Genomic DNA, 27,585 nt, shown 5'->3' with positions numbered 1-27,585 from the left:
GAGGAGAATTTGGATCACATTCTCCAGAAGTTATTTCTATGAAACGTTCAAATGACTAGTTTTCTGAAGGGGAGTTGATTGTTTTGTAAGGTATTTGTCTGTGAGGCAGGCCATTAACACATTCTGGTAGATTCCTAAACTTTGTTCTTGTTTCTATCAGACCCAGATGCAGACAGTTCAAAATAACAAAAGTGTATTTACAAAACAGGGGGCAGGCAACAGGTCAAGGGCAGGCAGAGGTCAGTAATCCAAGGCACTGTCATGAGGTACAGAACTTCAGGCAGGGTCAGGGCAGGCAGAATGGTCAAAAACCGGGAGAACTAGAAAACAGGAGCTGATGAGAAACATAAGTCCGGGGGGAAAAAAACGCTGGTAGGCTTGACGAGACAAGACGAACTGGCAACAGACAAACAGAAAACACAGGTATAAATGCACAGGGGATAATGAGGGAAATGGGCAACACCTGGAGGGGGGTGGAGACGAGCACAAGACAGGAGAAACAGATCAAGGTGTGACAGTTTCAGCCAAGGACATGGTGGACGTGTACAGCATGAGTCTCTAAGGAAAATGGCTGCCATTGGCTGAGATCCCCAGTATCACTCAGGAGAACCACCGCATCAGACAGGACAACTGTGTGGCTCACTGGTAAGAGTTCCCCTCTGTGTAACATCATGCCTCAGACTCTGAGGCACTCTTTCTCTAGTTACATATTACGATCAACAAATCTCAACATGAATATCTCTTGGCCCTTTCGCCCTGACCCAGCTGTGTGGCCTCCTATATACTCCCCCCCCTCCCCCCTAAGGGTTTATTGTCATGCCTGCTGATCCTCTGTTGTCTGCAATGTGATGTCTGAGGCCTCTGCACTGCATTACTCCTACGCAAAATTGATCCTCAGCAATCAAATGCCTCATCAAGCAAATCAGGCCTAATGGTAATCACCTTTCTGAATGTGAGTGGGTTGTCCTGTTTGTCAGACAAGAGAACAAAGTTGATGCCTATATTAACCTTTTCTTCTGCTTACCCCTCTGCAACTGTGTCCACTTAACGCCCTCAGCTTGATTCATGTTTTTAAAAAAGCCCTCTGACGATTATTGGGGTTCACACTTGTGTTTGCATTCATTCATTTTGGGAGATACCGTTACATCCATGCAGTGACCAGTATGATAATGATGAGGCAAGACCCACTTCCATAATGAGTGTAACATAAGGTGTTCGTTTCATATCACATTTTAATTACTGGTGTGGCACTATCAATAAATCATGGTAGTTCTGCATTGATTCCCATGGTTGTCATGGTAATTAATATGCTGGTAGTGTTGGCATTCGTACTCTACAATGGTTTGGCCTATGATATTCTCAATGCTATTCTCTGTCAAGAGTATACACTCTTAGAAAAAAGGGTTCCAAAAAGGTTCTTCAGCTGCCCCATAGGAGCACCCTTTTTGGTTCCAGGTAGAATCCTTTTGGGTTTCAGGTAGAACCCTCTGTGGAAAGAGTTCTATATAGAACCCAACAGGGTTCTACCTGGAACCAAAAAGGGTTCTTCAAAGGGTAATCCTATGGGGACAGCTGAATAACCATTTAAGGTTCTAGACAGCCCCTTTTTTTTCCTAAGAGTTTAGGTTGTATTGTATGGGTTGAAGGCTGATGACTGAAAAGGGAATCAACTCTATTGGCAAGAGCCACTGTGTTCATGAACATGATCCTGCAGATAGCAGCCAGAGCGGTAGCTTACTACTGATAATCCACTCAGATGTATACGGACAGACCTAGCTGGGTTGTTCAAGGGCAGTCTGTATGGCTTGAGTCCCAGGAACAATCTGTGCCAGTCCCAGGAACTTAAAATATGCTGTCATACAAAAACACCTTTGCAACTGCCATTTTCCTTGTCAGTCTGTCTTAAGATGAAAGTTGGTGTGTAGAGATGAACTATAAAAAATATGCATAGTTGACAGGAAAGTTGGTGTGTAACAGTGTCATTTTAGTTGAATTAAATAAATGATGAGAACAAAACAAAATTAAATAAATGATGAAAGTTGGTGTGTACTATAGTTGACATTAAATAAACTATAGTTGACTTAATAAATGCAACTTGGTGTGTAATAGTTGACAAATAAATGAAGCAAGTTGACATTAAATAAATGATGAAAGTTTGAACATTCAAAATAAATGAGAAAGAGGATGATGAATGCCTTAAATAAATGATGAAAGTTGAAAGGACATTAAATAAATAAATAAATGATGAGTTACAAAATGATGAAAGTTGGTGTGTACTATAGTTGACATTAAATAAATGATGAAAGTTGGTGTGTACTATAGTTGACATTAAATAAATGATGAAAGTTGGTGTGTACTATAGTTGACATTAAATAAATGATGAAAGTTGGTGTGTACTATAGTTGACATTAAATAAATGATGAAAGTTGGTGTGTACTATAGTTGACATTAAATAAATGATGAAAGTTGGTGTGTACTATAGTTGACATTAAATAAATGATGAAAGTTGGTGTGTACTATAGTTGACATTAAATAAATGATGAAAGTTGGTGTGTACTATAGTTGACATTAAATAAATGATGAAAGTTGGAACGTTTACATATATTCACTGAAGCTGATTTGCATGGCGCCGTCAAGAGAGATATGCTGATGCCAGTCCCTCTGTCGGACACAACCAAGTTTATAGAGATAATAATCAGGGATGTGGCCCACCATTTCCATACAGTACTGCACTTATTTCCTATCCTACCAATTAATGTAGTTTATAATCTCAGACATCGGTTTAAAATATGACCCAACTGCATCAATGATAAAATTGTTATCCTGCCAGATACAGTGTACTGTAGGGCACAGTGACTGACAGAGTATATGCTTTTTAGGCCAGTGATACGAGAATGGGGTGGCAGCAGTGGTTTTGATTGTGGAGGCGCACTGGAGGCATGATGCGTGGGACCGGTACAGGTGGCACCGGGCTGATGACACGGGGAGGAGGCATAGGACTTACTGGACTGTGGAGGCGCACTGGAGGTCTGGAGCATTGAGCTGGCACAACTGATGCTCACTTTAGCCCGGCAAGTGTTGGGCGCTGGCACAGGACGCACTGGGCTGTGAAGGCGCACTGGTGATACAGTGCGTAGAACCGGCCAGGATATCCTGGACCGAGGAGACATACTGGAGACCAGGAGCGCTGAGCCGGCACAACCCGTCCTGGCTGGATGCTCCCTTTCGCACGGCAAGTGCGAGGAGCTGGCATAGAACGCACTGGGCTGTGAATGCGCACTGGAGACACAGTGAGCATCATCGCATAACATGGTGCCTGACCGGTCACACGCTTCCCATGGTATGGGGAGTTGGCTCATGTCTAAACCCTGACTCCGCCAATCTCCCCGTGTGCCCCCCCCAAAACAATTTGGGAGCTGCCTCTCGGGCTTCCGTCGTTGACTTAACTCCTCGTATCGTCGCTGTTCCTCTCTCGCTGCCTCCAGCTGCTCCCTTGGATGGCAATGCTCTCCGGCCTGTGTCCAGGGTCCTTCTCCATCCAGGATGTCCTCCCATGTCCACTCCTCCTGGCCACGCTGCTTGGTCCGTTTTTGGTGGGATCTTCTGTCACGATCATCGTAATGATTGGACCAAGGCGCAGTGTGCATAGAGTTCCACATATTTTTTTATAAATCAAAACTCATCAAACAAAAAACAATAAAGCACAAACTAAATGTGAAGCTACTGGTGTGCACAAAGGCAACTTAATGTAGACAAGATCCCACCAAAAACAATGGGGAAATGGCTACCTAAATATGATCCCCAATCAGAGAGCTGCCTCTGATTGGGAACCATATCAGGCCCCCATAGAAATACAATTCACCTAGATGACCCACCCTAGTCACTATCACACCCCAAACAACATAGAGAATAAACAGCTTTCTATGGTCAGGGCGTGACATACAACCTTATTTTAAAATGGATTACATCGTTTTTCCCCCTCAATCTACACACAATACCCCATAATGACAAAGCAAAAACAGGTTTGCAAATGTATTCAAAATAAATTTACATAAGTACATTTACATAAGTATTCAGACCCTTTAGTCAGTACTTTGTTGAAGCACCTTTGGCAGCAATTACAGCCTCGAGACTTTTTGGGTATGATGCTACAAGTTTGTATTTGCAGAGTTATTCCCATTTTTCTTTGCAGATCCTCTCAAGCTCTGTCAGGTTGGATGGAGAGCTTCGCTGCACAGGTATTTTCAGGTCTACTCAGAGATGTTTGATTGAGTTGAAGTCCAATATGGCTGGGCCACTCAAGGACATTCAGAGACTTGTCCCGAAGCCACTTCTGCATTGTCTTGGCCATGTGCTTTTGGGTGGTTGTCCTGTTGGAAGGTAAACCTGTGCAACAGTCTGAGGTCCTAAGCACTCTGGAGCAGGTTTCTATCAAGGATCTCTCTGTACTTTGCTCCGTTCATCTCCCCCTCGATCCTAACTAGTCTCCCAGTCCCTGCCCCTGAAAAACATCTCCACAGCATGATGCTGCCACCACCATGCTTCACCGTTGGGATGGTGCCAGGTTTCCTCCAGACATGATGTTTGGCGTTCAGGCCAAAGAGTTCAAACTTAGTTTCATCAGACCAGAGAATCTTGTTTCTCATGGTCTGAGAGTCCTTTAAGTGCATTTATGGCAAACTCCAAGTGGGCTGTCATGTGCCTTTTACTGAGGAGTGGCTTCTGTCTGGACACTACCATAAAGGCCTGATTGGTGAAGTGCTGCAGAGATGGTTGTCCTTCTGGAAGGTTCTCCCATCTCCACAGAGGAACTCTGGAGCACTGTCAGAGTACTGAGGCCCTTCTCGTCTGATTGCTCAGTTTGGCCCGGTGGCCAGCTCCAGAAAGAGACTTGGTGGTTTCCAAACGTCTTCCATTTAAGAATGATGGAGGTCACTGTGTTCTTGGGAACCTTCAATGCTGCAGACATTTTTTGGTTACCCTTCGACAGATCTGTGCCTCGACACAATCCTGTCTCTGAGCTCTATGGACAATTCCTTCAACCTCATGGCTTGGTTTTTACTTTGACATGTATTGTCAACTGTGGGACCTTATATAGACAGGTGCCTTTCTAAATCATGTACTATCAATTTAATTTACCACAGGTGGACTCCAATCAAGTTGTATAAACATCTCAAGGATGATCAATTGAAACAGGATGCACCTGAGCTTAATTTCGAGTCTTAAAGCAAATGGTCTGAATACTTATGTAAATAAGTATTTCTGTTTTTATTTTTAATACATTTGCAATCATTTCTAAAATCCTGTTTTCGCTTTGTCATTATGGGGTTTTGGCTGTAAATGGTTGAAGAACAGTTTTATTTAATCCATTTTAAAATAAGCCTGAATCATAACAACATGTGGAAAAAGTCAAGGGGTTTGAATACTTTCCAAATGCACTGTATATATTATATGGAAGAGTATTAAGGCCAAGCGAAGATAAAAAATAAATTAACAGCGATGGGTGGTGGCACTTGAATAATTGTTTTTGCGTGGATAGTATATACTTAAAAAATGGACACTTTATTCACCACAAAATTTTATTTGGACTTTATTCTCCAAAAAAATGCTCTTTTTTTAAACGTACTATCGTGCAACAAAAAAATGAATCCTAGTACTACCACCCGTTGATATGTATTGTTTCACTTCACTTGGCCCTAATACTCTTCTGTAATATTAAAACGTTATGATGGTTATTTTATTTTCATGACGGTCATCCATAATCGTCAGTTACACAACTATATCAATTATCGTGCCAGCTCTACTGCCAATTCCTATAGTCATTGTCACACCATACGAGTTGGCAAGATGACTCAATCAGATATGGGACCAGTCTACTCAAGTCAGGCCAGCAGCAAGTAGCAATTAGAAGAGACTGAAGAACATTGTAATTGGGTGCCTATCAGTCTTTGAACTTTGCTGCTTGCTACTGCGAATGCTGCAGAAGATAAACTTAATAGAGATGTCAGAAAAAGCCAGTAAAATGTTAAGGCTGCACTAAAGTTAAATGTATTAGATTTATGAGTTTAATTTTGCAGACAAGTTCAGCAGAACTGGACAGAGCTGAAAGAGACATCTTTCTCACAATGAAATAGTAAAATGTGGTGTAAATATTCAATGGTCCTTCACACTTCAAATAGAGTACAGAAAATAACTGAATGGTAGATTTACAAGGATCAAATAAAATCATTGTCTTTGGTGTCTGGTGTTTGCATGGATGGCACTGTAATCTAAAATGCAATAATGCATTAGTACAGGAGATGAAAGCCCTACAACATATTCTTTCTACATGCACCAAACCATGTGCTCTCCACACATGAAATGGACTGGTGAAGGTCATATAATCGTAATGAAGGTGATTGCAAATGGATTTTACCAATCAATTCCCTCACCTATCACCAAGGAGAGACAGACTTTATCCCGCCCCTACATTACGCTATTTTTCTTTTTCGTCCTTCATTGTCTCTAAACCCCCTGTTTTTTGATCAGGCATGTAATTGAACTCACTAATGAATTCAAGAGATTCCACAAGCCTGCTCAATTCTCCTATCGATTCCTCTCATTTACAGGCTTAATGCAGGATTGACTGAAACTAATAATTCTTAACCAAAGCAGGCTAACGGGACATGAGGATATCTCTGAGGTGTATCTGGTATCCTCATTTTCCTCCTCTTCTCTCACAGAATGGTAGCTAGCTGCGTGAAGGACATGCCCCAGTAAGTCTGGTTTAAAGATAACATACAGTACTCACGTGACAAATGCTTATTTTGAAACTTAATGATGTGACCCAAGAGCAGTGTATTAAACACTGTGACTGGCAAAGCATGTTATTTCAGTGTTGTTATCAGAACAATTGCTGTGTAGTAACACAGGAATTAGAGTTACCAAATTTTGTTCTAAAAATGCAAGAAGAATATAAATAGAATAACATTAACATCCTTTTTGTGATTAATGTTTTCAAATGTGTAAGTCAGAACAGGCTTAGATCCAATCTACAATCTGTTGCACCTCCTGGCTCATGGCCTGACAGGTAAACATATTATCACCCAGAATCAGACAGTCTCCTGCACTGTTTCACCTTCTTTCCCCTGCTCACCTGTGCCTTTGTCAGGCTGCTCACTGCTTACAGCGACTGGGACGATCCAACACTTTCCAATCACGCGGTCACCCTCAATCTTCTCCCACTGACAGCTTTAAGTAGCCATAAATAAGCGCCGGCCCGAGCTCCTCGTTTGTCATTTGCGACCCGGGCCGCTGTAGATCTGCCCTTTTAGAGACCATAGCTCTGCTTATACAGCCACTGTCCCCAGCATGCAATGCTGCATGGGGAAGGATGGCAACGAATAACTCTAGGATAATAATGGGGCCTTGCTCCTCGATAATGATGGAAGAGCTCCACTTGTAAACATGTTTTTTTTAAAGCTTTAATTTGATTAAACAACTGAAATGCCATTAGTACCACCACAGAATTTACTCCATGGGAGACCCATAGAGGGACGTTTGGGCAAGCAGAGAAAGTGATTACATTTCAACTACTACCTATATCCCCGGCTCCCAATCCTATCCATTGTGGAGAATAGGATTCCTTTATTATTATTGCATGGGTTCCTGGTATCTAGAACAGGTGTGCGTGTTAGATCATGTGCAGTCCCTCGGCTTCTGTATGTCAATATTCAAATCAATTCTTAGACATACTATTATTTCCATAAGGTTACCAATATGTAACTAACTGCACATTGAACACATAAAATGCTATTCAAAATGGGGGTTCTTTTGCTTCAATTGTCTGTTATAGTTGAAATTAGATTATAGGAGAGGAGAGTAGGGAGAAGCTCAAGGATTGCTTTGACGTCACAGACTGTGAGGTGTTCTTTGACTGGTGCAGGGATCCCCACGTGTTGACAGACAGTATTCCATCATACATCCAGTTATTTGATGATACTGTCATTAAAAAAAACTGTCAGAATATTTCCCATCCACAAGCCCTGGGTGTCCAATGACTTGAAAATGTGCCTCAATGAAAGGAAGTGTGCTTTCCTGAAAGGAGATACTGATGCTGTAAAGGAGAAATAAAATTAATTCCGGTCAAAATTATGGAAAGCAAAAAAGGACTTCAAGGATAAAGTGGAGCAGAGGTTCTGTACAGGCAATCCAAGACAAACATGGGAAGGGCTTAATGCAATGATGGGAAGAGAAAGGAAAATAGAGAGAAATAATATGGCAGACTGTTCATCCTTTGTAAACGACCTAAACTGTTTTATGGAAGATTTGACACCATTGATTTTAAAGACGAATGTACGAATGTAAAACAAATCCTCTCCTGTCCAGATAACAGAGAATGAGGTGGCCTCATGCTCGTCAAATATTAATCCACACAAAGCACCGGGCCCAGACGGACTACGGGGCAAAGTACTGAAGGTCTGCGCCGAACTTCTGCTGAGTACCTCTACAGTGCCCTCCTGGAAGGTGTCCACCATTGTATCGGTGCCTAAGAAGTCAGGGGCCATATCGCCAAAGAACTTTCGACCTGTGGCCCTCACGCCCCTTTCGGCCAAATGCATGGAAAGGGTTGTTAGTAAGCACCTTACCCTTTCCATAGCAGATCAACTGGACCCGTTACACTTTGCCTATAAGGCACAGAGGGGGACTGAGGATACTACCCTGACCTTGGTGAACATGGTGGCTAGTCACCTTCAACATGCAAAATCAACATGTTATTTATAGATTTTAGTTCAGCTTTCAATACAATGCAAATACACATACTGCTGAAATGGCTACTGGACCTGAATGTCAACAGAGCCCTTTCAGGTTGGATCAAGGACTGTTTAACTGACTGCCCACAGAGGGTCCTCATGAATGTGGCCCTCTCTGATGAACTGACCCTGAACACAGGGGCGCCCCAGGGGTGTGTCCTTTCACCGCTGTTGTTCTCGATCTACACTAACGAGATGAAGATCTGAGGAAATAATGTGAGCCTTTTTAAGTACGTGGATGACATGGCTCTGGTAGAACTATTTTTTTAAAGATGCTACGTCAGATGGGGACACTATTTTAAACAGACCAACAACCTTCAAGCATGATGCTGGTCAAGTGCTCTCCACATCAATGTGGAAAAGAGAAATGAGCTGATCATCAATGGTAACAGCTTACCAATGTCCCAACCACTCTCTCTGAACGACCAACCAGTGGAGGTGGATGAGTGTTTTAAATACCTAGGGACACAAATTGATAACAAGCTGAGTTTTACAGAGAATGCATACTGTATTTTTTTAAAGCAAGCCAACGCCTGTTCTTAAATAGGAAATTAAAGGGGTTTGGGGTCAGCCAGCATGTTCTGGAGATGGTGTATAGCAGCTGGGTGAAGAGCATCCATTATCTGAGCGTGGGGAGCAAAAGCAGACTGACCAGAATAGTAAACACAGCCAGCAAAGTAATTGGTCGACCACTGGCATTCTGAGCATTCTGTTCCAGAAGGCAACCATAAAGAAGGCACTGGCTGTCGTTGGTGACCCCTCCCACCCTCTACACCCTCAGTTCGAGAGGCTTCCCTCTGGCCGGAGCTTCAGAATGCCCATGGACAAGAAGAACGTGTTAAAACATTCATTCGTTCCTTCTGCTGTTGGACTACTAAATGCAAAGTAAATTGTAGCGGTATATGTACTTATGTATCTAGTGCAGTTGAGACAGTGATCGGTTGTGAGTGAATGTATTAATGTCCTCTATGTTGTTAGTGTATGCAACATGATGGACTGACTGGTTTAAATATGTATGATGTGAGAATGTATGTGTCTGTGATTAATTTAATGAAGGTGATACCAAAGAAAAATGTCCATCCTGGATGAACAATAACGTTTTATTCTATTCTATTATATAAAATCTGAAAAAACCCTCCGTAAGGCATCCTATTTATGTATAATACTTGAGCAAATAGTAGGCAATTCATGGAATCCCCCACTTTTGCCTCCATTGCATTCTCCCATTCACTGGCAGACTTACTATTAGGCAGAAGAGTCAGGCCTCACATCATCAAGGGGTCTCATGAGCTGGACATAAATCGTCTTTATTTGTACAAAAAACTAAACAAAAAATATGAACTGACATGGATTTAAACTAATATACAGTACCAGTCAAAAGTTGACACACCTACTCATTCCAGGGTTTTTCTTTATTTTTACTATTTTCTACATTGTAGAATAATAGTGAAGACATCAAAATGATTCAATTACTCATGAAATCATGTAGTAACCAAAAAGCAAATCAAAATATATTTTACATGTTAGATTCTTCTAAGTAGCCACCCTTTGAATTGATGACAGCTTTGCCAGCTTCATGAGAAATGCTTTTCCAACAGTCTTGAAGGAGTTCCCACATATGCTGAGCACTTGTTGGCTGCTTTTCCTTCACTCTGAGGTCCAACTCATCCCAAATCATCTCAATTGAGTTGAGGTCGTGTGATTGTGGAGGCCAGGTCATCTGATACAGCACTCCATCACTCTCCTTCTTGCTCAAATAGCCCTTACACAGCCTGGAGGCTGTCCATTGCTTTCAAAGTCCATTACTTTCAAAGCTCTTGAATTTTTTCCCCTAGTCACTGACCTTCATGTCTGGATTGTCATTTTTCTTTTCTTGTTTGAGCTGTTCTTGTCATAATGTGGACTTGGTCTTTTACCAAATAGGGATATCTTCTGTATACCACCCCTACCTTATCACAACACGACTGATTGGCTCAAACGCATTAAGAAGGAAATCAATACCACAAATTAAATTTAAAAAAGACACACCTGTTAATTGAAATGCATTCCAGGTGACTATCTCATGAAGCTGTTTGAGAGAATGCCAAGAGTGTGTAAAGAAGTCATCAAGGCAAAAGGGTGGCTACTTTGAAGAATCTAAAAATATAATATATTTGGATTTGTTTAACACTTTTTTTGGTTACTACATGATTCTATACGTGTTATTTCATAGTTTTGATGTCTTCACTATTATTCTACAATGTAGAAAATAGTCAAAATAAAGACGAACCTTTGAATGAGTAGGTGTGTCCGAACTTTGACTGGTACTGTAAATCCTTCCAATGTTGTTAAATAGCACTTGATGTGGAAGAGACAGTTTACATTGTAAACTATTGATAACATAGCTGTGCATATTCCACATTTCTCAGACCGCATCATACTGGGAAATGTCTGTTGTTTGTGCATGTGTCTGGGTCCTTCAAATCAGGAAGAATGCAGCTGCTCCCACTTACCTGAGTCCCATTCAAGCTTTCACAATAACATCTCCCCAAGAGTGCTCTAACTGCTTCTTTGGATGGCTGGTGGTTGCAATTCAACCTACTCTCTTCTTTCTATATATTCTCTTTTCTTTGCTCCACCATGTTCATGGTTGAGAATGCGCATTAATCTAGATGGTATGCGAGGAGGACAGGTATCATTCAGCAACGGCATCAGGTAGAAGACAATCTAAACCTATGGTTGTGGTATCAAATAGTTAATTGTTTATTATCCACTCCGACCTCTCCCCACAGGTCCTAATCGTGCCTGGAGAGAAATGTAAAATGGGAATTCTATCGGCGGTTGCAAATGTGACCTTGTTAACCGTCCCAGTAAGGCAGAGGGGTAAAGATGGAGGATGATTGATTCAAGCCAGACTGTAAAATGGTTAGAAACACACATTAGTTACCATGTTAGTAAATCGGAACCCTTGTTTTCAACAGCCGGTCAAGATGGAATCCTAGCACCTTACAGGGAGGTATTGTGGAATGTCTCATCCAGATTGTCTCGATGGAAGCCATTAAAGCAAGACGCTGGAGATAATTGTTGGTGTCATTGAGTTGTACTGTATGTAAAACAATGATTAGGCAATGTGTTTGTGACAAGGTAATAGAAGCGGCAAAGCGGTCAATGGAACACAGTACGTATATGATAGAATAAGGATGTCAGATTGGCGCACATTCAGCAAATCTGATCTAATAAAGTGGATAATTGTCAAATTTGTCATGATTGATGTATTATGACAGGCCCACAATGTGGTTACTAAAGTCCGATTTGGATATATTTGGCTGTTTTTGCTGCATAACATTTAGAAGTTGTCCCTTCTCAAGTTTAGAAGTGATTGCTAAATGCGAACTTACGTTCATATAAGCTGGTAGCAGAGTTAGCATACAGAAATCAGTGGTGGTAGTCAAAGTCTTTTTATTAACTGTATTGCAGTTGATTGGTGATGATGACATGAATACGTATTTGGGTTGACATCCCATAGGTGTCATGCCCATAAGGGGCACAGGGGCACGTGCCCCCTCAGATTTTCCTGTTAAATATTAAAAAAATAATAATAACAATTGTATTCCATCAAATGTATCTGTAATACTACTAGCCACCTCGCAATTTTATGAAGGTGGCTGTAGCTAGCCTAGATATAGTTGAAGTCGGAAGTTTACATACACCTTAGCCAAATACATTTAAACTCAGTTTTTCACAATTCCTGACATTTAATCTGAGTAGAAAGTCCCTGTCTTAGGTCAGTTAGGATCACCACTTTATTTTAAGAATGTGAAATGTCAGAATAATAGTAGAGAAAATGATTTATTTCAGCTTTTATTTCTTTCATCACATTCCCAGTGGGTCAGAAGTTTACATACACTAAATTAGTATTTGGTAGCATTGCCTTTAAATTGTTTAACTTCGGACAAACGTTTCGGGTAGCCTTCCACAAGCTTCCCACAATAAGTTGGGTGAATTCTGTCCCATTCCTTCTGACAGAGCTGGTGTAACTACGTCAGGTTTGTAGGTCTCCTTGCTCGCACACACTTTTTCAGTTCTGCCCACACATTTTCTATGGGATTGAGGTCAGGGCTTGGTGATGGCCACTCCAATTCCTTGACTTTGCTGTCCTAATGCCATTTTGACACAACTTTGGAAGTATGCTTGGGGTCATTGTCCATTTAGAAGAACCATTTGCGACCAAGCCGTAACTTCCTGACTTATGTCTTGAGATGTTTCTTCAATACATCCACATAATTTCCCTTCCTTATGACGCAATCTATTTTGTGAAGTGCACCAGTCCCTCCTACAGCAAAGCCCTTCGGCTTGCAAGCCTCACCCTTTTTCCTCCAAACGTAACGATGGTCATTATGGCCTAACAGTTCTATTTTTGTTTCATCAGACTAGAGGACATTTCTCCAAAAAGTACGACCTTTGTCCCCATGTGCAGTTGCAAACCATAGTCTGGCTTTTTAATGGCAGTTTTGGAGCAGTGGCTTCTTCCTTGCTGAGCGGCCTTTCAGGTTATGTCGATATAGGACTCGTTTTATAGATATTTTTGTACCTGTTTTCTCCAGCATCTACACAAGGTCCTTTGCTGTTGTTCTGGGATTGATTTGCACTTTTCACACCAAAGTACGTTAATCTCTAGGAGACAGAACACGTCTCCTTCCTGAGCGGTATGATGGCTGCGTTATCCGATGGTGTTTATACTTGCGTACTTGTTACGCCCTGACCTGAGTATTCTTTGTTTTCTTTATATATTTTGGTTAGGTCAGGGTGTGACGAGGGTGGTATGAAATTGCTCCCAAGGATGAACCAGACTTGTGGAGGTCTAGAATTTGTTTCTGAGGTCTTGGCTGATTAATTTTGGTTTTCCCATGATGTCAAGCAAAGAGGCACTGAGTTTGAACATAGGCCTTGAAATACATCCACAGGTACACCCTCAATTGACTCAAATGATGTCAGAAACTTCTAAAGCCCTAACATTATTTTCTAGAATTTTCCAAGCTGTTTCAAGGCACCGTTTAAAGGCACATATTTTTGACAGAATTAAGCATAATGATTATGGCTCTTGATTTCAGGAAAAAGCTATGTCAGTTGTTTGAAAATGACTAAATTCTCCAACTTCAGGAGACCCTCCCAGCTAGCCTCACGTACTTTGTGCCTCCTCAGATTTTGAGGGTGCATCCGTACAAGCATTACACTCTGATTTTTACCTCAACATAGTGTGAAATAAACAATAGCCTAAATGTAGGATCATTTTGCTAATGGGCAATGAAGAGATTTGGGATCATTCCCCGCAGCATCTTTTGTGTTTCCATGGCATTTCCATTGTTTTTGTCGTGTTCCATGGGCCTCTTTACTGCATTTATTAGGAATAATATTAAGCTACTCGTTATAGAAGGCCATGTGCTGTGAAATAATCAACTCTATGCGTTCTAATAATTAAGATATCTGCATTCTACAATAATCAATCAAATTTCAATCAAATTTATTTATAAAGCCCTTCTTACATCAGCTGATGTCACAAAGTGCTGTACAGAAACCCAGCCTAAAACCCAAACAGCAAGCAATGCAGGTGTAGAAGCACAGTGGCTAGGAAAAACTCCCTAGAAAGGCCAGAACCTAGGAAGAAACCTAGCGAGGAACCAGGCTATGAGGGGTGGCCAGTCCTCTTCTGGCTGTACCGGGTTGAGATTATAACAGTACATGACCAAGATGTTAAAACGTTCATAGATGACCAGCAGGGTCAAATAATAATCATAGTGGTTGTAGAGGGTGCAACAGGTCAGCACGTCAGAAGTGAATGTCAGTTGGCTTTTCATAGCTGAGCATTCAGAGCTAGAGACAGCAGGTGCGGTAGAGAGGGAGGGAGTCGATAACAGCAGGGTAGCATGTCCGGTGAACAAGTCAGGGTTCCATACCCGCAGGCAGGACAGTTGAAACTGGAGTAGCAGCACGACCAGGTGGACTGGGAGTCATCAGGCCAGGTAGTCCTGTGGCATGGTCCTAGGGCTCAGGTCCTCCGAGAGAGAGAAAAAAAGAAAGAGAGGAAAAAGAAAGAGAGAATTAGAGAGCATACTTAAATTCACACAGGACTCCAGATATAACAGACAGACCCTAGCCCCCCGACACAAACTATTGCAGCATAAATACTGGTGGCTGAGACAGGAGGGATCGGGAGACACTGTGGCCCTGTCCGACGATACCCCCGGACAGGGCCGAATAGGCAGGATATAACCCCACCCACTTTGCCAAAGCACAGCCCCCACACCACTAGAGGGATATCTTCAACCACCAACTTACCATCCTGAGACAAGGCCGAGTATAGCCCACAAAGATCTCCCCCATGGCACAACCCAAGGGGAGGCGCCAACCCGGACAGGAAGATCACGTCAGTGATTCAACCCACTCAAGTGACGCACCACACCTAGGGACGGCATGGAAGAGCGCCAGTATGCCAGTGACTCAGCCCCTGTAATAGGATCAGAGGCAGAGAATCCCAGTGGAAAGAGGGGAACCGGCCAGGCAGAGACAGCAATGGCGGTTCGTTGCTCCAGTGCCCTTCCGTTCATCTTCACACTCCTGGGCCAGACTACACTCAATCATTGGATCTACTGAAGAGATGAGTCTTCAATAAAGACTTAAAGGTTGAGACCGAGTCTGCGTCTCTCACATGGACAAGCAGACCATTCCATAAAAATGTAGCTCTATAGGAGAAAGCCCTGCCTCCAGCTTTTTGCTTAGAAATTCTAGGGACAGTAAGGAGGCCTGCGTCTTGTGACCGTAGCGTAGGTGTAGGTATGTACGGCAGGACAAAATCAGAAAGATAGGTAGGAGCAAGCCCATGTAATGCTTTGCAGGTTAGCAGTAAAATCTTGAAATCAGCCCTTGCCTTAACAGGAAGCCAGTGTAGGGAGGCTAGCACTGGAGTAATATGATCAAATGATTTGGTTCTAGTCAAGATTCTAGCACCCGTGTTTAGCACTAACTGAAGTTTATTTAGTGCTTTATCCGGGGTGCCGGAAAGTAGAGCATGCAGTAGTCTAACTTAGAAGTGACAAAAGCATGGATACATTTTTGTCACAGAGGGAGCCGGGGTAGGCCTAAAACAATTATGTTGCCATTACAACCCTATCATACACTGTTTGAGACGTCTGATTTTCAGTGAATTAGGGTTATTGTAACACATTAGCAACTCAGCCCAGCAAACAATCTACCAACGGAAGATTCTAATTGATTCATCATAGGAATGAGCATTGCATGGAAGGTATACAAAAGAATGAGAAATGTATGAAAAGGTATACAATGCACAGTGAAGAAGACACAATATATACAATGGTGATTGCATTAAGCCTGGTCAATTAAATGGAAAACAAACTGGTATTTCACTTGGTTATAGAGTTGGTTTCCCATTAGTGTGAGTGGCAGATACTACAGTAAATCAGAGGGTGTTTGTGTGGCAGCAGTTGTCTGTGACACTATGATTGTGATTTATAACAGGGTCACGGGTACACAAGTTTTCCTCTCCACACCTAATGGATGACATTTCTCCAGACTGCCACCGAGGATCACTGGGAGAGGAGGTTAAATTAATTCTGATTGCACTCTGGCTGACAAATGCACAGATGGTGGTGGGGCGAGGCGGGCCTGGCTCTTCAAACTAAATGGACAGAAATTATATGCCACTGGTGCTCACTGTCACTGAGAGCACTCCAACAGCAGAGGAATGTGGGTTTGTGGCCTCCCATGCAGTCACTTTGAGTGGGAACCCACTTCTACAATATATTTACTTCTCCTGTTACTTCTGATGTTGGTGGGTTTATAATGCAGGCCTATTTTCAATGGCAACAAAATATTTTCAATGGAGATAAACCAACAATTATACTATGCCTCATAGACTGAAAGAAAATGTATGGAGAGAATCAGTTCAATTTATAAAGCTATTAATGGAAATTCCCCCCGTAATTCCCAACGTGGCATATAGGTAGCTTTTCTGACAGCGTCTCTAGCCTCTCTGTGCCACACAACATTCGGTCTTCTATATTTACTTTCATACCATGATATTTCTGCAAGTAATCTTCGAGGTTAAAATGGATGTTGAGTCGTTTATTATGTTATTTATAGAAATTCAATTACAGAATGATAGTGATCACGATAGACGATACACACCAGACAACCCTGCTGTTAGCTATTTTATGAAGCAAAAGCGAGCTCTCTTAAGCCGTGACAGGTGTCAACATTACAAGCCTAGAGCACAGAGCCAGAGTCACTGAGAATAAACATATTAATCACCAGATGAATCATTGATTGAGTGAGGATTGGTAATTATCTGCTTAGATTATTAATGATGGCATCTGCCAATGTATGGCCATTCAGTTATGGCTATTGTCTCAGGGCCTGCTCTAATTTTCTATCTACTATCCAAATGATTCCCCGGAGCTTTCCTCCTCAGCAATTAGTGGATCCTACTCAGCACCCTTTCAAATGAGATCAGAACGTTAAACGGATTGGAAGTGCTTTTAGGGGACATCATTGTCCTTGAGAGTGTCTCAGTTTGGTAGGGATCGTACAGATCATGGCTACTGGATATAGAGTGAAACCGTTTCATTGTTTTTATTGGTGTTGCAGGGCATGAACTTAGCAGCAGTCCACCAACCCAATGCAGGTAAAAATCTCAGGCTGTTTGTAAATCTGTTGACCTCAGATGTCACTTTGGAGGCTAACAGTTTAAATTGAGTCTTGTCATGGTATCAGGTGTAGACCGCAGTAAACATGGTGAAGTTTATTATTTTGACATGTCCAGCTGTGCGATGCCCATTGAAGCCTCCCTCCCAGACGAGCTTAACACATTCTATGCTCGTTTCGAGGCAGACATTACCAAGCCATCCAGGAAGACTCTCACTGCTCCAGACGACCAGTTGCTATCGCTCTCCAGGGCTGTTGCGAGGAAAACTCTCAAAAGAGTGAGAATACTCACAAAGCTGCCGGCCCAGATGGCATCCCTGTCTGTGTCCTCAAAGTATGTTCTGACCAGCTGGCGGGCATCTTCACAGACATCTTCAACCTGTCCAAGGCTGTAGTCCCTACCTGCTTTAAGAGGACTACCATCATCCCAACGCCCAAGAAAAACAAGGTGACATGCCCAAATGACTATCGTCCGTCACGCTCACCTCTGTCATCACCAAGTGCTTAGAGAGGCTGGCCATGGCCCACATCAAGGCCACTATGCCAATACCTACGTGAGAATGCTGTTCATTGACTACAGTTCAGCATTCAACACTATTGTTCATTCCAAGCTCAGAGCCCTGGGTCTGGACACCACCTTCTCCAAATGGATCCTGGACTTCCTGACAGGCAGACCACAAACTGTGAGGATTAGCAGCAACACCCCCTCCACACTGACTTTTAACACAGGGGCCCTCAGTGGCTTTGCACGATACCAACTCCCTCATCAAGTTTGCTGAAAATACCATGGTTGTAGGCCTGCTAACCAACAAAAATGAGCCTACAGTAGGGAGGAGGTAAGTGAACTGGCATTATGGTGTCATGACAACAACCTCTCCCTCAACATCAGCAAAACAAAGGAGTTGATTGTTGACTTCAGGAAGCAGAGGAGGGAACATGCATATCAATGGGAATACAGTAGAGAGAGTCACAAGTTATAAGTTCCTCTGTGTCCACATCACAAGGACTTGTCATGGACCAACAACACCACCACACTTGTCAAGAGGGTGCAACAGCATCTCTACTTCCTAAGGCGGCTGAAGAAATTTGGCATGACGCCCCGGGTCCTCTCTAAATACTACCACTGCTAAATACTACCACCATGAAGAGCGCCCTGACAGGTTGCATCCCGGCCTGGTACGGGAATTGCTCCGTCCACGACAGCAAGGCCGTCATTGGGAACGTGCTCCCACCCATCCAGGACATCTACTGGAAAAGGGGCCTGAGGAAGGCTTGCAGCATCACCAAGGACCCCACTCACCCAAGCCACGAGCTGTTCTCTCCCGTAATGTTGGGCAGGTGGTATCGGAGTATGAGCTCTGATACCAACAGGCTCAGAGACCGTTTCTATCTACAAACAATCAGACTGGTGAACACTTGAACTGGACTGACCACCTGCACCTGCTCTGATTCTTCGAACATTACCACACATGCATTTACTCATGCACACTCCCACATAGAACTACACACATATATACATTCATGCTACACAGACATCACAACTTCTGAGACCAAACTCTTATTACACTGATCAATTTATACACTTGCCACCCATTCCCCCATAGCGCAATACGGGAAATATTGGTCTATAAATTGTGCCTTCCTGTATTATACTTACACTATTCTACTGCCATTTACTTTATCTTTGTGTTCTTATCTTTTATTATTCCTTATTGTTGTTGCATTGTCGAGAATAAACCTGCCATTAAGCCTTCAGAAAGTATTCGCACCCTTTAACGTTTTCCACATTTTGTTGTGTTACAGCCTGAATTTAAAATGGATTAAATTGCGATGTGTCACTTGCCTACACACAATACCTCAAAGTGGAATTATGTTTTTAGAAATGTTTACAAATGAATTAAAAATGTAAAGCTGGAATGTCTTGAGTGAATAAGTATTCAACCCCTTTGTTATGGCAAGCCTAAATAAGTTCAGTAGTAAAATTTGCTTATTAACAAGTCACATAATGGACTCACTCTGTGTGCAATAATAGTATTTAACAATATTTTTTAATGCCTACCTCATCTCTGTAACCCACACATACAATTATCTGTAAGGTCCCTCAGTTGAGCAGTGAATTTCAAACACAGATTCAATCACAAAGACCAGGGAGGTTTTCTAATGCCTCGCAAAGAAGGGCACCTATTGGTAGATGGGTAAAAAAAATAAACAGACATTGAATATCCCTTTGAGCATGGTGAAGTTATTAATTACACTTTGGATGGTGAAACAAAACACCCAGTCACTACAGAGATACAGGCATCATTCCAACCTCGGTTGCAGGAGAGGAAGGAACACAAGGATTTCACCATGAGTCAATGGTGACGTTAAAACAGTTACGGAGTGTAATGTCTGCATGTAATAGGAGAAAACTGAGAATGGACTAGGAAGTTTATTTTGTTGATAAAAAATAAACTGAATAATGCTAAGGACAGGCAAAATCCCAAAGGAAAACCTTGTTCAGTCTGCCTTCCAACAGACAATGGGAGAAAAATTCACATTCCAGCAGGACAATAAACCTAAAACACAAGGCCAAATATACACTGGAGTTGTTTACCAAGACAAAATGGAATGTTCCAGAGTGGCCAAGTTACAGTTCTGTCAATGGCAAGACTTGAAAATGGCTGTTTAGCAATGGTCAACAACCAACTTGAGAGAGCTTAAAGAATTTAAAAAACAATGTTTGAATAGTGTACACTCCAGAGTCTTACCCAGAAAGACTCATAGCTGTAATCACTGCCAAAGGTGATTCTCATAGCTGTAACCGCTGCCAAAGGTGATTCTAACCAGGTGAGCTGGTTCTACTACCAAACTTGCATTCAATTTGCCAGGCCCTTTTGCACACAACAAGCTTCCATTCCACCTGTCACAATAGGATTTATGGCTAATTTAAGATGAAATTGTCAACCCTGTTATGGTCAATCCTGTTACATTATTTGGCATTTATTTAGCACATACTATACAGAAGTCACATTTTATTTAACCTCTTGAAATGGGAATTTTTTTTTTAATGAAGTTGAACATTTGCTTTTTATGACCGAATGTAAAAAGACACAAAATTGATGGAAAGATCCAGAACATGTTTAACTTGGCTAACTGTAGTTGGTGACCACTACCTTACAGTATGTGGAGGAAAATGGAAGTAATGCATCACTCTGATTGGGACTGCAGTCTTGTTAACATTATAGGGGCAAACCTGGGGATAAGGTGGCCATTCAAAAATGACAGGCTACCATACAAATAGAAAATAGTAGAGGAAAATATTTGAAAAATGCCTTCCAATCTAATACTTGTCCTGAATATTATTTGCTCCTCAACAAATGTTCCACTGCCTTTACAATGTTTGACCTTGGAGGTGACAATAGATCAGTGGAGGCTCCTCAGAGGAGGAAGTGGAAGACCATCCTCCTCAGTGAATTTAATAAAACATACAAATAGTGAAACATTAAAAAAGTTATCCTTTTTAGATAAAACTATTCTAAATATATTAATGTCACCAAATAATTGATTAAAACACTGTTTTCTAATGAAGGTCTACAGTAGCCTCAACAGCACTCTGTAGGGTAGCACCGTGGTGTAGCCGGAGGACGTCTATCTTCTGTCCTCTTCTGGGTACATTGACTCCAATACAAAACCGAGAAGGCTCATGGTTCTCAACCTCTTCCATAGACTTACACAGTAATTATGACAACATCCGGAGGACGTCCTCCAACCTATCACAGATCTTGCAGCATGAACTGACATGTTGTCCACCCAATCAAAATATCAAAGAATTAATCTAGTACTGAAAGCATAAGCTACAGCTAGCTAGCATTGCAGTGCATAAAATGTGGTGAGTAGTTGACTCTAAGAGAGAGAAAGACAATAGTTGAGCTGTTTTGAGCAACTTAATTTCTTCCAATATTAAGGAGAAGCGAGAAAGAGAGTAAGCTATATTTGGTTGTATTTTTTCTTACTTTCACTTAGCTAGAGAATGCAGCTAGATAGTTTAGCCTACTCAAACACCCGGCGCAAACAGAGAGGGATGCTATGTTAGCAAGCTGGCTAACGCTATCCAACCCTGGCACTCTTCCAAGTCAAGGTAAGCTTTTGGTTTTATTAATTTATTGCCACCGGGGCCCACCGGTGTAACTGCTAAACTGCTTTCTGAATGTACACTGTACTGCATGATTTGTAGCTAGCAGATTTATGAATGCGTTAGTTCTAGTAGCTATGTTGACTATGACGTGACAATGATGTAGGCTGTGTGTAGCGGTTATAGTGGTCATGATATGAAGGTTTGGCTTGGAATGTTTTTTTCGTCTGTTCATAGACAACTGATGTGTTGTACACTGAAGTCCACAAGCGAAAGAAAAAGGTGAGTGGAGGAGAGCACGTAAATAGTTGCTGTTTTCATGTGGCTGCTATAAAAGTGAACAGTGAGTGTGATCAGGGGTGTATTCATTCTGCCAATTCTGTTCAAAAACGTTTCTTAAACAGAAGCAAACGGAACACAACAGGGATAAAAATACCTGAATTTGTCCAATAAAAATCTACATTTGCAACTGTTGGACTAATGATTACGACCTAGATCAGCTAGATGCAGGCAAGAGTGTACAAGGGGGTATTGAATGTGTCACTGTCTGTCACCTTGATTACTCAAAATTCTCTATGCTGTCAACTTTCAATCATAGGCTATGTTGTAGCAACGTGATGGTTACAGGGAAAATTCAAGTATCATGCATAAACCGATGTTACATAAATCGATGTTACATTGAGCTGGGTGAATGGAATATGAATGACAGTCATCCAATATGCTGTAATAGACCGCCACTGCAGTAGATTCAGCAAATGATATAAATGTGCTTTTACTGTCCATCACTTTCTAATGCATGACGCATTTGTTAACTCAAAACTCAAGAGGCGGTATGATGACAAATTTAAAGTAGTATGTGACAAATTATAACTCAAAGACCAACACCACCACTACACACCGGGGGCCTCATTAATAAACTGTGAGTACATACTGTACAAAATACAGTATACCCCAAAATGTGTGTGTGCCAGTTTTCACGCAAAAGTTGACACATATGTAACTTGATGTGAGAAGGTGATCACCCCCCCACAAACTTTAGACCATGCGTAGGCACATCTGCTAGTTGTTGAAATATTGTATTGCAAGCTGGCAAGTAAGTATGGGTTCATATTCCTGAAGTAGCCATACAACATATTACCATGCATGACCACATTACCATGCATTCATCTCTCATCTCGTAAATAGATAGGCTATATTTCAAGTTTGCAATCACATAGACAGCGCGATTTATATTATACAGGTGAATTTAACAGGTGAACAGTTTATATTTTACATTGAAGTAGGCCTATATGTATGCTACTGTAAGTGCTGTGATTGTTTGTTTGTTTTTTACAACGCTTCAGAATTTGAGGGCAGTCATAGATTTGGTGAAAAGTCGACAATGTTCTGCTGACAGGTCCATAACTATTTGCCATTATTTTCTCCTCTAGAGACCGACACAGTCCGTTGCAGCATAAACAAAAATGGCCAACACCATAAATAGACTGGTAGCTTATGTCAAATATTTGATAGCATGGGTAGGCTACAGTATTGCTGTGCAATAAGAGGGTGACATCATAGCCTATTTAATCTAAACGCCTATACGAAGGCAGGACAGAGAAACTCAATATTGATAAACAAAATACGGGTGGGCGGAGGCATTTCTCCTATGTCACGACTTCTGCCGAAGTCGATGCCTCTCCTTGTTCGGGCGGTGCTCGGCGGTTGACGTGGCCGGTCTTCATCGCCGATCCATTTTTCATTTTCCATTTGTCTTGTCTTGTTTTCCCACACACCTGGTTCTCATTCCCCTCATGATGTTTTGTTTATTTAACCCTCTGTTTCCCCCATGTCTTTGTGTGGTATTGTTTATTCTGTTTCATGTTATGCCCACGTTAGTCTGTTGCGCTGGGTTATGTTAACCCAAATAGTTATTTCGTGTTTATTTTGCTGTGTACTTTTGGTTCGCCTAAATAAAAGGCTCCGTTGGCTACCCAATATCTGCTCTCCTGCACCTGACTCTCTTACAGCCATTTACGCATACCTGACAGCCTACTTTTAAATTATTTTAAATATGCAATTAATCGTGCACAGTGCACGGGAAAGGCATTGGCTATATAGGCCCCATGAATTTAGTTTGAAAAAGTCACTGCAACAAATGAAAACTATCAAATCAAAATTTACATTGCTCCTTCTTAAAGAAACTGCCGTGGCCTAATTCCAATCGTTTCAAATTATACAGCAAATAAAGGGTATATTGTCACCATTAAAGGCATTTTAATGCTTGTTCATGCGCGCACCTGGCGTTTTACGTCAGGTCTGATTTATAATGGGAAACATCCATATGTATGGCTTGCACCAAGTTTATAAATCTCAATATTTCTGTACCTCATAGACTTTTCAGAAAAGCCACACATAGAAATGTAGTGTGATGGTTATAAATAGAAATGTAGTGTGATGGTTATAAATGAGGCACTCATTAGAAAAGGTTCCACTTTTACAGCTCCAGGAGCTGACAGACACCCAACTGAGTTTACTACTATCCCTGGAGGGATGGAACACAGAAGAATAATCCAGCAGCACTGGTAACAACTGAAATAACCCAAAAGACCTGCTCCTACAGATGCACTGAGAGGGACATTTTTGCTTCTCATTTTTGCTTCACATTTTGACCCAAGATACACATTTTGCGAGGCACAAAAACCCATTAATGTGAATTGCTAAAGTTAACAAGTACAGATAGTTTTCTTCTGTCATAAAAAGTTAAGTGACAATTGGTAGAGAAAATGTTCCTAATCCAACAAGTGACTCAGGGTCTGCCCTGAGCACAGCAGTGAGGAGGAGTGGGAGGAAAAGGACACCATGGTGTAATTACTGTTTCAATGTGAATCTGAACATGCTTAACAGCTAGCTCGTTGTGCAGGGCACAACACCCACTCCTGATCTAGTACAAGGTCGCAAAGCGAGATACTGCTAATTCAAATGTAAATAATTATTCACAAAAACCAACTGAAGGTTATCAACAAAAACCTGTTATAGCTTCAGGAAATTGTTTTCATAAAAGTCAACAAGGTGCACCAGGCACACAGTTAGTGTCACGCCCTTACCTTAGTTATCTGACAAGGGTGGGTTGTGTAGTTTTTGTATTGTCCAGGGTTTTTTGTATGTTTATGGGGTTAACCTAGTCTAGATGTTTTTATGTCTATGGTTGCCTAGATTGGTTCTCTATCAGAGGCAGCTGTTTATCGTTGTCTCTGATTGGGGACCATATTTAGGTAGCCATATACCTTGGATACTTTGTGGGTTGTTATTCTATGTTTAGTTGCCTGTTTGCAATAGTCATATAGCTTCACGGTTAGTTTTGTATAGTTTTGTTCAGTGTTCGTACTTTTCATTAAAAGAGTTATGTACGCTTATCACGCTGCGCCTTGGTCTCATCATTATGAGGACCGTGACAGTTAGAGAACATTTAAAACTCTACAGAGCAATAACAGTGAACTCAACATAGCAGGACATTTTAAATGTACCCTTGTACAAACAATTGTTTTTATTGAATCATATTATTATCATAATTACTGTAACATGAATAGTCTCATACATCGAGACTGTTCATAGTTCTCGATTTCATTTCACTTTCACCATTCTGTGCAATCCAAAGATTATTTTTGGTTTTTGAACCATCATCAATCAATAGTGGTCCTTCTGTAGCTCAGTTGGTAGAGCATGGCGCTTGTAACGCCAGGGTAGTGGGTTCGATTCCCGGGACCACCCATACGTAGAATGTATGCACACATGACTGTAAGTCGCTTTGGATAAAAGCGTCCGCTAAATGGCATATATTATTATATATTATTATTATTATTATATTAAAATGTATTTATAAAGCCCTTTTTACATCAGCCGATGTCACAAAGTGCTAATCAGAAACCCAGCCTAAAATCCCAAACAGCAAGAAATGCAGATGTAGAAGCACGTTGGTTCGGAAATACTCCCTGGAAAGGCAGGAACCAAGGAAGAAACCTAGAGAGGAACCAGGCTCTGACGGGTGGCCAGTATTCTTCTGGCTGTGCCTGGTTGAGATTATAACAGTACATGGCCAAGATGTTCAAACATTCATAGTTGACCAGCAGGGTCAAATAATAATAATCACAGTGGTTGCAAAGGGTGCAACAGGTCAGCACCTCAGAAGTGAATGTCAGTTGGCTTTTCATAGCTGAGCATTCAGAGTTAGAGACAGCAGGTGCGGTAGAGAGAGAGTCGATAACAGCAGGTCTGGGACAAGGTAGCACGTCCGGTGAACTGGTCAGGGTTCCATAGCCGCAGGCAGAACAGTTGAAACTGGAGCAGCAGCACGACCAGGTGGACTGGGGACAGCAAGGAGTCATCAGACCAGGTAGTCCTGAGGCATGGTCCCATTCTTTATATATAAATATATATACCGTATATATATAAATAAACGTCCTCTCACTGTCAACTGCATTTATTTTAACGTGTAAATATTTGTATGGACAAAGGATTCAACAACTGAGACATAAACTGAACAAGTTCCACAGAAAAAAATGTAATTATGTGTCCCTGAACAAAGGGGGGTCAACATCAAAAGTAACAGTCACCAGCTGCATTAAGTACTGCAGTGCATCTCCTTCTCATGGACTGCACCAGATTTGCCAGTTCTTGCTGTGAGATACCCCACTCTTCCACCAAGGCACCTGCAAGTTTCCCAGACATTTCTGGGGGGAATGGCCCTAGCCCTCACCCCCCGATCCAACAGGTCCCAGACGTGCTCAATGGGATTGAGATCCGGGCTCTACGCTGGCCATGGCAGAACACTGACATTCCTGTCATTCCCGCACAGAACGAGCAGTATGGCTGGTGGCATTGTCATGCTGGAGGGTCATGTCAGGATGAGCCTGCAGGAAGGGTACCACATGAGGGAGGAGGATGTCTTCCCTGTAACGCACAGTGTTGAGATTGAGCTTGTTGACATTGCAGGCAGTCTGATGATGCTGTGACACACCGCCCCAGACCATGACGGACCCTCCACCTCCAAATCGATCCCGCTCCAGAGTACAGGCCTCGTTGTAACGTTCATTCCTTTGACAATAAATGCGAATCCGACCATCACCCCTGGTGAGACAAAGCCGCAACTCGTCAGTGGAGAGCACTTTTTGCCAGTCCTGTCTGGTCCAGCAATGGTGGGTTTGTGCCCATAGGCGACGTTGTTGCCGGTGATGTCTGGTGAGGAGCTGCCTTACAACAGGCCTACAAGCCCTCGGTCCAGCCTCTCTCAGCCTATTGCGGACAGTCTGAGCACTGATGGATGGATTGTGCGTTCCTGGTGTAGCTCGGGCAGTTGTTGTTGCCATCCTGTACCTGTCCCGCAGGTGTGATGTTTGGATGTACCAATCCTGTGCAGGTGTTGTTACATGTGGTCTGCCACTGCGAGGACGATCAGCTGTCCATCCTGTCTCCCTGTAGCGCTGTCTTAGGCACCTCACAGTACGGACGTTGCAATATATTGCCCTGGCCCTAAGGCATGTTCACACAGATAAGTAGGGACCCTGATAATCTTTCTTTTGCTGTTTTTCAGAGTCAGTAGAAAGGCCTCTTTAGTGTCCTAAGTTTTCCTAACTGTGACCTTAATTGCCTACCTACTGTCTGTAAGCTGTTAGTGTCTTAACAACCGTTCCACAGGTGCATGTTCATTAATTGTTTATGGTCATAGCACAAGCATGGGAAACAGCGTTTAAACCCTTTACAATGAAGATCTGTGAAGTTATTTGGATTTTTACGAATTATCTTTGAAAGACAGGGTCCTGAAAAAGGGACGTTTCTTTTTTTGCTGAGTTGATATATACACTTCCTTTCAAAAGTTTTGGGTCACTTAGAAATGTCCTTGTTTTTGAAAGAAATGTAATTTTTCTGTCCAGTAAATTGATCAGAAATACAGTGTAGACATTGTTAATGTTGTAAATGACTATTGTAGCTGGAAATGGCTGATTG

This window comes from Oncorhynchus keta, chromosome 27, assembly GCF_023373465.1.
Source record: "Oncorhynchus keta strain PuntledgeMale-10-30-2019 chromosome 27, Oket_V2, whole genome shotgun sequence".
NCBI lineage: Eukaryota > Metazoa > Chordata > Actinopteri > Salmoniformes > Salmonidae > Oncorhynchus > Oncorhynchus keta.
The sequence above is the reverse complement of the archived record's forward strand: the minus strand, read 5'-3'. Positions refer to the sequence as shown.